Source organism: Trichosurus vulpecula, chromosome 7 (genome assembly GCF_011100635.1).
Source record: "Trichosurus vulpecula isolate mTriVul1 chromosome 7, mTriVul1.pri, whole genome shotgun sequence".
NCBI classification, from domain to species: Eukaryota; Metazoa; Chordata; class Mammalia; order Diprotodontia; family Phalangeridae; genus Trichosurus; species Trichosurus vulpecula.
Window position 1 is genome coordinate 152,404,494 of NC_050579.1, and position 11,914 is coordinate 152,416,407.

Sequence of the window (11,914 nt, forward strand, 5' to 3'; positions counted from 1 at the left end):
GAGCTCAGAACAAGGGCTGGCCCAGAGTCATGTGCCACCACTGCTGCGGCAAAGAGCTCCCAGGAAGAGGAGGTCAACCCCGGGTTTTATATCTTTTTCAGCATCAGGGGTGAGTCACACATGCAACTTACCCACGTGACCTAAATTTGTCACAAAGAGGTGACTTAAAGCCACATGGTCTAAGAGCCTCTGCTGTCCCAGACATGTAAACTAGGCCCTCCCTGGAGTTACCCCCACCATGGGCCCCACCTTAGTTGCCAATCCACACCCATGAAGGTTTTACACCTAATAGGGGTTTGGGCTTGGGGCTTAGCACTTAGTAAGACTCAATGAAATACACTGAATTACTCAAAGCAAACAAAAGCCAAACTTTTCAAGGGCACTTGTTGAACTAAGTGCTAAGGAGCCCATTTTGCTTACCAACACAGTTTCCTATGTATTTGAGAAATGAGGGTCTTATCAGAGAAATTTACTGTAATTTTTTTTTTTGCATGGCTGCCTTGTCTCTTGTACCTTTTAGCAAAACATAAGTTTTCTAATTATCTCTTCTAATTAGAACTCTTTTGCTTTTGCTTTGTCTGAGATCATGATTTTTACCCTTGCCTTTTTTTTCTTCAGCTGAGGCATAATAGATTCTTCTCCAACTCTTTATTTTAAATCTGTGTATGTCTTTCTGTTTGAAATGTTTCCCTTATAGACAACATATTTCTGGATTCAGGTTTCTAATCCATTCTGCTATTCAATTCCTTTTTATGGGTGAGCTCATATAGGTCTGATCAGCTATAGTCAGACATCCTATACCTTAACCTCGACATAGTGATGACATTTTGGTCCTCTCTAAGAACAAAGAACAACAAGCAACTAACCAATGGGTGAGTTCATCCCATTCACACTAACAGTTATGAGTTTATATAAAACATTCCTCCCTCTTTGTACCAATTCAGATAAAAATGAGGTTCAAGCATTGCCTGCTTTGCCTAACCCCATCTATTTTCCATCTTTCTCACTCTTCCATTTGTTTAGTTCATCCTAACATAATAAACATAATTCATAATGTAATTCATGCCCTCTGTCTATGTAGAATCCTTCTAACAATAAAGTTCTTAGGAGTTAAATGTATCATTTTCCCATTTAGAAATGTGAATATTTTAACTTTATTGAATCCCTTGTGATTACTCTTTCATATTTACCATTTCATGCTTCTCTTGATTTTTCTGTTTGAATGTCAGTTTTTCAATCCAGCTCCTCCCTTTTGTCCTCCCTTCTACTCCCTCCACCCATTTTCTATTCAGCTCTGGTCTTTAAATCAAGAGTTCTTGAAAGTCCTCTATTTCATTGAATGTTTATTTTTCCCCTGAAGGATTATACTCAGTTTGCTGGGTAGGTGATACTTGCTTTTAATCCTAGTTTTTTGGCCTCCAGAATATCATATACCAAGCCCTCCTATCCCTTAATGTAGAAGCTATTAAATCTTGTATTATCCTCATTGTGTTTCCATGATAGTTGCATTGTTTCTTTCTGGATGCTCGCAATATTTTCTCTTTGACCTGGGAACTCTGAAATTTGGTTGCAATATTCCTAGGAGTTTTCCTTTTGGGATCTCTTTCAGGAGGTGATTGGTGGATTCTTTAAATTTCTATTTTACTCTCTGGTTCCAGAACAGCAGGGCAGTTTTCTTGATAATTTCCCTTTTTCAAAAAGTATTTAATTTATTTTTTTTTCAGTTTTCAACATTCATTTCCAGAATTTTTAAATTTTCTCCCCCTCCCTCCTCCCTTCCTTCCCAAGATGGTTTGCAATCTGATATGTGTGGTACATGTACATTCCTATTAAACACAGTTTCACATTAGTAATGTTGCATAGAAGAATTATAATGAATGGGAGAAAGCATCAGAAAGAGAACAAAACAAAGGAGAAAAGAGTCTGCTTCACTCTGCCTTCTGACTCCATAGTTCTTTCTCTGCATTTGTATGGCATTTTCCAGCATGAGTCCTTTGGAAAAGTTTTAGATCCTTGAATAGCTGAGAAGAGCTAAGTCTATCAAAATCCATCCTTGCATAGTATGGCTGTTACTGTGTACAATGTTCTGGTTCTACTCACTTCACTCAGCATCAGTTCATATAAGTCTTTCAAGGTTTTCCCAATATCCACCTGCTCATCATTTCTTATAGAAAAATAGTATTCCATTACATTCATACACCACAACTTGTTCAGCCATTCCCCAATAGATGGGCATCCCCTCTATTTCCAGTTCTTGGTGACCACAAAAAGAGCTGCTATAAACAATTTTGTGCATGTGGGACCTTTTCCCAGTTTTATGATCTCTTTGGGATACAACCCTAGAAGCACTATTGCTGGGTCAAAGGGAATGCACATTTTTAAAGCCCTTTGAACATAGTTCCAAATTGCTCTCCAGAATGGTTGGATCAGCTCACAGCTCCACCAACAATGAATTAGTGTTCCAACTTTCCCACATCTCCAGCATTTATCACTTTCCTGTTTTGTCATGTTAGCCAATCTGCCAAGTATAATGTAGCACCTCAGAGTTGTTTTGATTTGCATCTCTCTAATCAATAGTGATTCAGAGCACTTTTTTCACATGACTATAGACAGCTTTAATTTCTTCCTCTGAAAACTGCCTGTTTATATCCTTTGACCATTTATCACTCAGGGAATGATTTGTATTCTTGTAAATTTGACTCAGTTATCTATATATTTTAGAAATTAGGCCTTTATCAGAGATACTAATTGTAAAAATTCTTTCCCAGTTTTCTGCTTCCCTCTTAATTTTGGTTGCGTTGGCTTTGTTTGTGCAAAACCTTTCAATTTAATGTAATCAAAATTATTCATTTTGCATTTCATAATGTTCTCTATCTCTTGTTTGGTCACAAATTCCTCCATTCCCCATAAATCAGAGAGAAAAACTATGCCTTGCTCCACTAATTTGTTTATGAAATCAGCCTTTATACCTAGGTTGTGTACCCATTTGGACTTTATTCTAGTATGCTGGGCATTGTTCTATGCCCAGTTTCTGCCATACTGTTTTCACATTTCCCCAGTAGTTTTTGTCAAACAGTGAATTCTTATCCCAGAACCTGGGGTCTTGGGTTTTATCAAACAGTAGATTTCTATAAGCATTGACTACTGTTTCTTGTGTACTTAACATATTCCACTGATCTATAACTCAATTTCTTAGCCAGTACCAAGTGGTTTTGATGACAGCTGCTTTATAATATAATTTAAGATCTACTATGGCTAGATGACCTTCTCTACCATTTCTTTTCATTAATTCCCTTGATATTCTGGACCTTTTGTTCTTCCAGATGAATTTTGATATTATTTTTTCTAGCTCTACAAAATAATTTTTGGTAGTTTTTTGGTATGGCACTGAATAAGCAAATTAATTTAGGTAGCACAGTCATTTTTATTATATTAGTTCGGCCAATCCAGGAGCAATTGATATTTTTCCAATTATTAGGTCTGACTTTATTTGCATGAAAACTATTTTGTAATTGTGTTAATATAGTCCCTTGGCAGATAGACTCCCAAATATTTTATGTCTATAGTAACTTAAATGGAATTTCCATTTCTATCTCTTGCTGTTGGGCTTTGTTAGTAATATATAGAAATGCAGATAATTTATGTTGGTTTATTTTATAGCCTGCAACTTTGCTAAATTTGTTTGTTATTTCAAGTAGTTTTTTTTTTTACTTGATTCTCTAGGATTCTCTAAGTATTATCATATTGTCTGCAAAGCATGATAAATTAGTTTCTTCTTTGTGTATTCTAATTCCTTCAATTTTTTTCTTCTCTTATTGCTAAAGCTAACATTTCTAGTACCATATTGAATAACAATGGTGATAATGGACATCCTTGTTTCACCCCTGATCTTACTGGAAATGTGTCTAGCTTATCTCCATTACATATAATGCTTGCTGATGGTTTTAGGTAGATGCTACTTATCATTTTAAGGAAGTCTCCATTTATTCTTATACTTTCCAGTGTTTTCAAGAGGAATGGGTGTTGTATTTTGTCAAAAGCGTTTCCTGCATCTATTGAGATAATCGTATGGTTTCTGTTCGTTTTTTTTTGTTGATATGATCAATTATAAAGACAGTTTTCCTTATATTGAACAAGTCTTGCATTCCTGGAATAAATCCTACCTGATAGAAGTGTATTATTCTCATGATAAGTTGTTGTAGTATTTTTGCTAATATTTTATTAAAATTTTTAAATCCATATTCATTAGAGAAATTGGTCTATAATTTTCTTTCTCTGTTTTGACTCTTCCTGGTTTAGGTATCAGAACCATATTTGTATCATGAAAAGAATTTGGTAGGACTCTTTCTTCACCAATTTCCCCAAATAGTCTATATAGTATAGGAACGAAATGTTCTTTAAACGTTTGGTAGAATTCACTTGTAAATCCATCTAGCACTGACTAAGATTGTCAAATTTATGGGCATGCAATTGGGCAAAACTCTTCCTAGTTATTGTTTTAATTTCCTCTTCACTGAAGGTGAATTCACTCCTTTCATTTTTGATGTTGGTAATTTGGTGGTCTTCTTTCTTTTTTTTTAAATCAAATTAGTTAAAGTTTTATCAATTTTATTTCTTTTTCCATAAAACCAGCTCTTAGTTTTATTTATTTGTTCAATAGTTTTATGGATTTCAATTTTATTTATCTCTCATTTGGTTTTTAGTATTTCTAATTTAGTATTTAATTGGGAATTTTCAATTTGTTCTTTTTCTAGCTTTTTCAGTTGCCTCCCCAATTTATTGATTTCCTCTTTCTCTATTTTATTCATGTAAGCATTCAGAGATATAAAACTTCCCTTAAGAACTGCTTTTTCTGTATCCCATAAGTTGGTATTGTCTCATTATTGTCATTCTCTTGAATGGAGTTATTCTTTGTTTCTATGATTTGTTGTTTGACCCACTCATTCTTTAGGATTAGATTATGTAGTTCCCAATTAATTTTTAGCCTGTCTTTCTATGGCCCTTTATTACATATAATTTTTATTGCATCATGATCTGAAAAGAATGCATTTCAGTTTTTTCTGCCTTTCTGCACTGGATTGTGAGGTTTTTATGTCCTAGTACCTAGTCAATTTTTATGTATGTGCCAGAGGTCTATCATATTTGCCTTTTCTAAAATTCTATTCACCTCTTTAACTTCTTTCTTGTTTATTTTGAGGTTAGATTTATCAAGTTCAGAGAGGGGGAGTTTGAGGGGTCCCACTAGTATAGTTTTCATTTTTTTTAATTAATTTTCTATTTTTAGTTTACAACACTCAGTTCCACAAGTTTTTGAGTTTCAAATTTTCTCTCCTTCCCTCTCTTCTCCCCTCCCTCTGAGATGACATGTACTCCAATATAGGTTCTACATATATCTTCACATTGAATTTATTTACACAATAGTCCAGTTATAAAGAAGAATTATAACCAATGGAATGAATCATGAGAAAGAAGAAATGAAACCAAAAAAGAAGGAAAAAAGAGCAAATAGTTTGCCTCGATCTGCATTCAGACTCCATAATTCTTTCAATGGAGGTACATAGCTTTTTCCATCATGAGTCTTTTGGAACTGTCTTTGAATCTTGCAATTTTCCCTCCCCTATCAGCCCACCTCCCTTTTCTTGCCTTTTCCCTTACTACTTCTTCCCTCACTTCTAACCACCCCTTCCTTTTCTTTCCCTTTCCTCTTCTACTGCCTGTAAGACAAGGTATATTTCTATATTTAACAGAGTATGTTATTCCCTCCTTGAACCAAATCAAATGAGAATAAAGCTCAAACAATGTTCTTCTCCCTCCCTTCTTTCCCTCTATTATATGTTTTTGTGCCTCTTCATGTGATGTAATTTACCCTTTCCTGCCTCCTCCTTTCCTCTTCTCCCATCACTATCCCTTTGCACCCCTTAATTAGGTTTTTTTTATCATCCCATCAGTTAATTTATACCCACATCCTCTCTCTATGTATATCCCTTTTAAATATCATAATTAAATATACCATTCTCAAGATTAACAAGTATCATCCTTCCATATAGGGATATAAACAATTTGCCCTTATTGAATAACAAGGTTTTTGTTCCTTTTTTTCCTGTTTACCTTTTTATGCCTCTCTTGAGTCTTGTATTTGAATATAAATTTTCCATTGAGCTCTGGCCTTTTCATCAGCAAAGTCTGGAAGTCCCTTATTTCATTAAATTTCCATCTCTATCCCTGGATGATTATGCTCAGTTTTGCTGCATAGTTGATCCTTGGTTGTAGTCCAAGCTCCTTTGCCTTATGGAATATCATATTCCAATCCCTCCACACTTTTAATGTAGAAGCTGCAAGATCCTGTGTGATCTTGACTGTAGTTCTGTAACATTTGAATTGTTTCTTTCTGGGTGATTGCAGTATTTTCTCCTTGATCTGATAATTCTGGAATTAGGCTATAATATTCCTTGGAATTTTCAATTTGGAATCTCAGGAGGTGATCAGTGGATTCTTTTGATGACTATTTTACCTTCTGGTTCTAGGACCTTGGGGAAATTTTCCTTCATGATTTCTTGGAAAATAGTGTCCAGTCTCTTTTTTTCATAATGGCTTTCTGGTAGACCAATAATTCTTATATTATCTCTCCTGGATCTATTTTCTATGTGAGTAGTTTTTCTTATGAGGTATTTTATATTTTCTCCTATTTTTTCATTCTTTAGGATTTGTTTGATAGATTGTTGATGCCTCATACAGTCATTAGCTTCTACTTGCCCAATTCTAATTTTTAATGAATTGTTTTCTTCATTTAGCTTCTGTACCTCCTTTTCCATTTGGCCAATTTTACTTTTTATAGATTTGTTCTCATCAGTGATTTTTTTTTCTATTTTGTTCATTGTATTTTTAAAGTAATTAGTCAATTTTTCTTTTACCTGTCTAATTTGGCCTTTAAAATTCTCCTTGAGCTCTTCCAAGAATGCTTTTTAGGCTTGAGATTTCAGATGTAGATATAGTGTCAATGCTGTCCTCTTCTGTATTCATATTTTGATCTTCCCTGTCCCCATAGTAAGATTCTATGGTCTTTGCTTTTCTAGTTTGCTTCTTTATTGTGATTGCCTTTTGCCTAGCTTTTAAAGTGTATCACTGCTTCTGGGGCACAGGAGGCTCTGTCCAAAGCTTCTTGTGTTGGGAACTAGGGTGCTGGTTACTGGCTTTGTGTGCTGCAGCTTCTGGTTCTGTCAGCTAGAAGCTATATAATGCTGCAGCTCACCTGGTGCTGAGCTGGAACCGGTTGGTGTGTGCCAAGATTGAGGGCAGGTGATATCTTTCTGAGTTTTCCCAGGGTTACACTGACGCTCATAGTGTGAGGTGTGGGGGAGGGGTGGTCTGGCCACTGGAAGTCTCCTCTTCCCCTAGGAAGCATGGATATCATAAGCTGTTGTTCTGTGCTCTTGTCTGACAATTCCCCTGGCTGTATGAAGGCATGCCTCGGGTCCTGGTGTTGGTGCTTGCTGGCTCCACCCTCCCTGAGGCTCAGGATCTCCTGTTACTCCATAGAGGTGGGGCTTGCTGGGACACCTCCTGTCCCGCACTAGTCCCCTTTAGGCACAGCAGGAGGGTTGCTTCCCATTGATCTACCTAGCTTACTGAGCTAAATGACGGCTGTACATCTACTGCTGGCTGCCCTATTCCAGGATTTTTCTTTGGCAATATTCTCTGGATTTTTCAAGGTCAGTAAGGCAGGTATGAGAGCAGTTAAGGTTTTCTCTGCCATCTTTGTTCCCAGAAGTTCAAGCAGGTGACTTTCAAACATTTAGTCTGGGGGCTGATGGCCCCAGGCATAGCTGTTGCCACTGCCACAGGCCCTGAGCTTCTCTTTCACCCAGGTATGACAGACTTCCATCCTGTTGAGAGGTTTGGGAATAGACACTGCTGCTGGTGATTCAGTTCACCAGGGCCTGCTCCCATTCTGCTATGGTTGGGTGTAGACCTGTGTGTTCTGTGCTCTTCCAGCTAGTGCAACAAATCCTTTCTGTCAACTTTCTGTACTCCCCTGGGCTGGAAATCTGCTACGCTGTGTCTCCTGGTGGATTCTCCCACTTTCGTATTTGTTCAGATTCACATTTTTTAGAGGAATCTGAAAGAATTTATGAGAAAGCTGAGGACCGTCCCTGCTTTCACTCTGCCATCTTGGCTCCACCCCCTCCCCCCTTGATAATATCTTGAAAGATGATATCTAGGCTCTTTTTTTTTGATAATGGCTTTCGAGCAGCCCAATAAGTTTTAAATTATCTTTCCTGGATGTATTTTCCAGGTTAGTTGTTTTTCCAAAGGGATATTTCCCATTATCTTCTTTTTTTTTCCATTCTTTTGGTTTTGGTTTATAATTTCTTGATTTCTCATAAAGTTGTTAGCTTCCATTTGCTCCATCCAAATTTTTAAGGAGCTATTTTCCTCAGTGAACTTTTGGACCTCCTTTTGTATTTGGCTGATTCTGCTTTTTAAGGCATTCTTCTCCTCATTGGCTTTTTGGACCTCTTTTGCCATTTGGGTTAGTCTATTTTTCAAGGTGTTATTTTCTTCAACATTTTTGAGGGGGTCTCCTTTAGCAAGCTGTTGATGAGTTTTTCATGATTTTCTTGCATCACCCTCATTTCTCTTCCCAATTTTTCCTCTACCTCTATTACTTGATTTTCAAAATCTTTTTTGAGCTCTTCTATGGACTGATAACAATTCATCTTTTCCTTGGAGGCTTTGGTTGTAGGAGCTTTCACGTTGTTGTCTTCTTCTGTTGCATGTTTTGATCTTTATCACTGAAGTAAGATTCTATAATCTGAGTTTTTTCTGCTGTTTGCTCATTTTCACATCCAATTACTTGAGTTTTTAGCTCTTTAAGGTAGGGCTCTGCTTCCTGTGTGGAGAGTGTTTTGTTCCAAGCTTCAAGGGTTTTGTGCTGCTGTTTTCAGAGATACTTCTAGGAATCTATAAATTTTCAGTTCTTCCAAGGTGGTATGGTCAAATCAGAGGTGATTACTCCTTTCCTTTCCTAAGCTTCAAGCTTTTTCATTATGCTCTTTTAAAGCTGGTTCTGGGCATTGTATTATGAAGGCAGAATTTATGATTTCAAAGAGAATCATATATATGTCTGAAAGGTTCGGAACTGCAGGATATAAGGAATTCTCTAGGTAGAAGGCAGAAGAATTAAGGCATGTATTTAAGCTCCAAAGTAACAGACCCACAAATCAGTATCCCCATTTTGATATTTTGATCAAAAGCTTCCAGGCCCAATAAGTCCACCTCACAAGAGTAACCAGGAGGCCACAGAGAAGCATGATGGTATAAAGAAAAATCATATACATGCTTCCCCTCTACGGTAAGAAGATTACCTACTGGCCTCAAGTCCTTGCTCAGCACTCCTCGGTCCACACGTGAGTCAGGTCTGCTATGGCAGCTCCTGCTTCAGCTTCGGCTGTAGCTGTCTCTGGCTCCAATGGAAAAAGATCTTCAAGCCGTCTTCTCTCCTCTTATAGAGTTTTTGAAATCATCAAGTGTTGCCTGAATGACCAGAGCTGATTGGTTCTTGAGTTGGCCCCTCCCCTTAGGATCCTGGGAGGTTCACATCCACATAGATTAGGTTAACACCCAATAGAGCATGGCTCTGGAGTTAACACCTCCCCTTAGCCATCCCTATGAATCGTCACAAAGAGGCAGACAAACCCACGTGGTCTAAAAGCCTCTGCTGTCCCAGACATGTAAACTAGGCCCTCCCTGGAGTTAGCCCTACCTTGGGTCCCAAGGGCCCAGCACCTAGTAAGGCTTAATGAAATAAACTGAGTTACTCAAAGAAAACAAAGGCCATTTTGCCTACCAACACAGGTATCTACAAGTTTTTGGTGACTCTAAGGTGGTGTGATCTGGGGAGAGATGTATTCATTGCTCTCCTGGTCATCACTCTAGTCTTTACCCAGGAAGGGTCCCAGGAAGGGCCGCAAGCATTAGTACTCCTCCTGATTCTGGAGCTATAACCAGGGCCCATGCTCCCCTGTGCTTAATCACAAATGCTCCTCTCTTCTCTGGAACTGTGACCTAGAACTACTCATGGTCAACAGAGTGGCCAATCAGTGCCAACTGTACCCAATGTCAGCAAAAGACCCACTATAATCTTTTTCTGACCAGTTGTCTGACTACCTCCCCATCCCCCTCCCCTTTATCACTTGTGGTCTGAGAGCTCCTAAAGCTGCTGCTGATACTACTATCATAGCCACCTCGAAGGTACATAGCTGATGTTACTGCCTCATTTGAGGAGCTCCCACCTGGGTGTCACAAACCTCTACTGCTTACCACCTAACTTGTCTTAGGCTGGGAAAATATCTCACTTTGACCTTCTATTGACTCTGCTCCTCCAAAAATTAGATTTGACGAGTTATTTTAAAGTTGTTTGGAGGGCAATTTTGACAGAGTTCAGCTGGGCTGGGGATGGTATTCTGCTTTATAGGCTCCATCCCTGGTTTTGTGTTTTTTTAATATATTTTTATTGCTTTTAGAAATGTAAAAATCACCTTTAATGGACTTTGCTCTAGACAGAAGTTTGCTGACTTCTGATCTAATGGACTCTAATAATTCTTCTGAATATATAGTCATAAGATGATGGTTCCAGAACTGGAAGAGACCTTAAAGTCATTTAGCCTGGCCCTCTTATTTTATGGATGAGGAAACCAAAGTCCATAAAGGTTAAGTGACTTGCCCACTTCCACACAATGGAAGAACTGGGATTCAGGATTCAAACTCAGGTTTGCTGACTCTAATATTATTTCCACTATAGCATTCAACTTTGCCAAATATAGAGTGCAACTTCTTCCCATGCCTGCCCATTTTTTATGATTCTTATCTTATCTCCATCCATAAATTTACCACTCTCTGATGTGCTAGGTGTCCTTCTGCATATTCTGTTAACATCACAAAGATCTCCTTCCCCATCTTTTTTTTTTAAATAAATTTCTTTATTTATTTTTAGTTTACCACGCAAGGTTCTACATAGTTTTGAGTTCCAGTTTTTCTCCCCACCCTCCCCCCTCCCTCCCCAAGACGGCATGAAGTCTCATTTAACTGTCATGTATAACTTCGCATTGAATTAATTTATGCACTAGTCAAGTCGTGGAGAAGAATTTTGACCAATGGAATGAATCATGAGAAAGAAGAAACAGAACCAAAAAAAAAACAAAAAAAAACCCCGAAAACAAAAACTAAAGAGAAGCAGAAAAGGCGAGCATGTAGTGTGCCTCAGTCTGTATTCAAACTTTGCAGTTCTTTGTTTCGATGAAGATAGCATTCTCCATCCTGAGTCCCCTGGGGTTGTCTTTGCCCCTTAGGTTGCTGAGAAAAGCGCAGTTTGTCAGGGTTGGTCCTCACGGAATCCATATATCTGTGGCTGTGCACAACGTTCTCCTGGCTCTGCTCCGCTCACTCAGCATTATGTCGTGTAAGTTTTTCCAGGTTGTTATGAAGTCTGCATCATCCCCATTTCTTATGGCACAATAGTATTCCATTACCTTCATGTACCACAGTTTGTTCAGCCATTCCCCAATTGATGGGCATCCCTTTGATTTCCAATTCTTGGCTACCACAAAGAGAGCCGCTATAAATATTCTTGTACATATCGGTCCTTTTCCCGCTTGTGTGATTTCTTTGGGATACAACCCTAGAAGTGGTATTACTGGGTCAAAGGGTATGAACATTTCTATAGCCCTTTGGGCATAGTTCCACACCGCCCTCCAAAATGGCCGGATCAGCTCACAACTCCACCAGCAATGCAGCAATGTTCCAATTTCCCCACATCCTTTCCAGCATTTATCATTCTCCTGATTTGTTATTTTAGCCAATCTGACAGGAGAGATGTGGTATCTAAGAGTTGTTTTGATTTGCATTTCTCTAATCA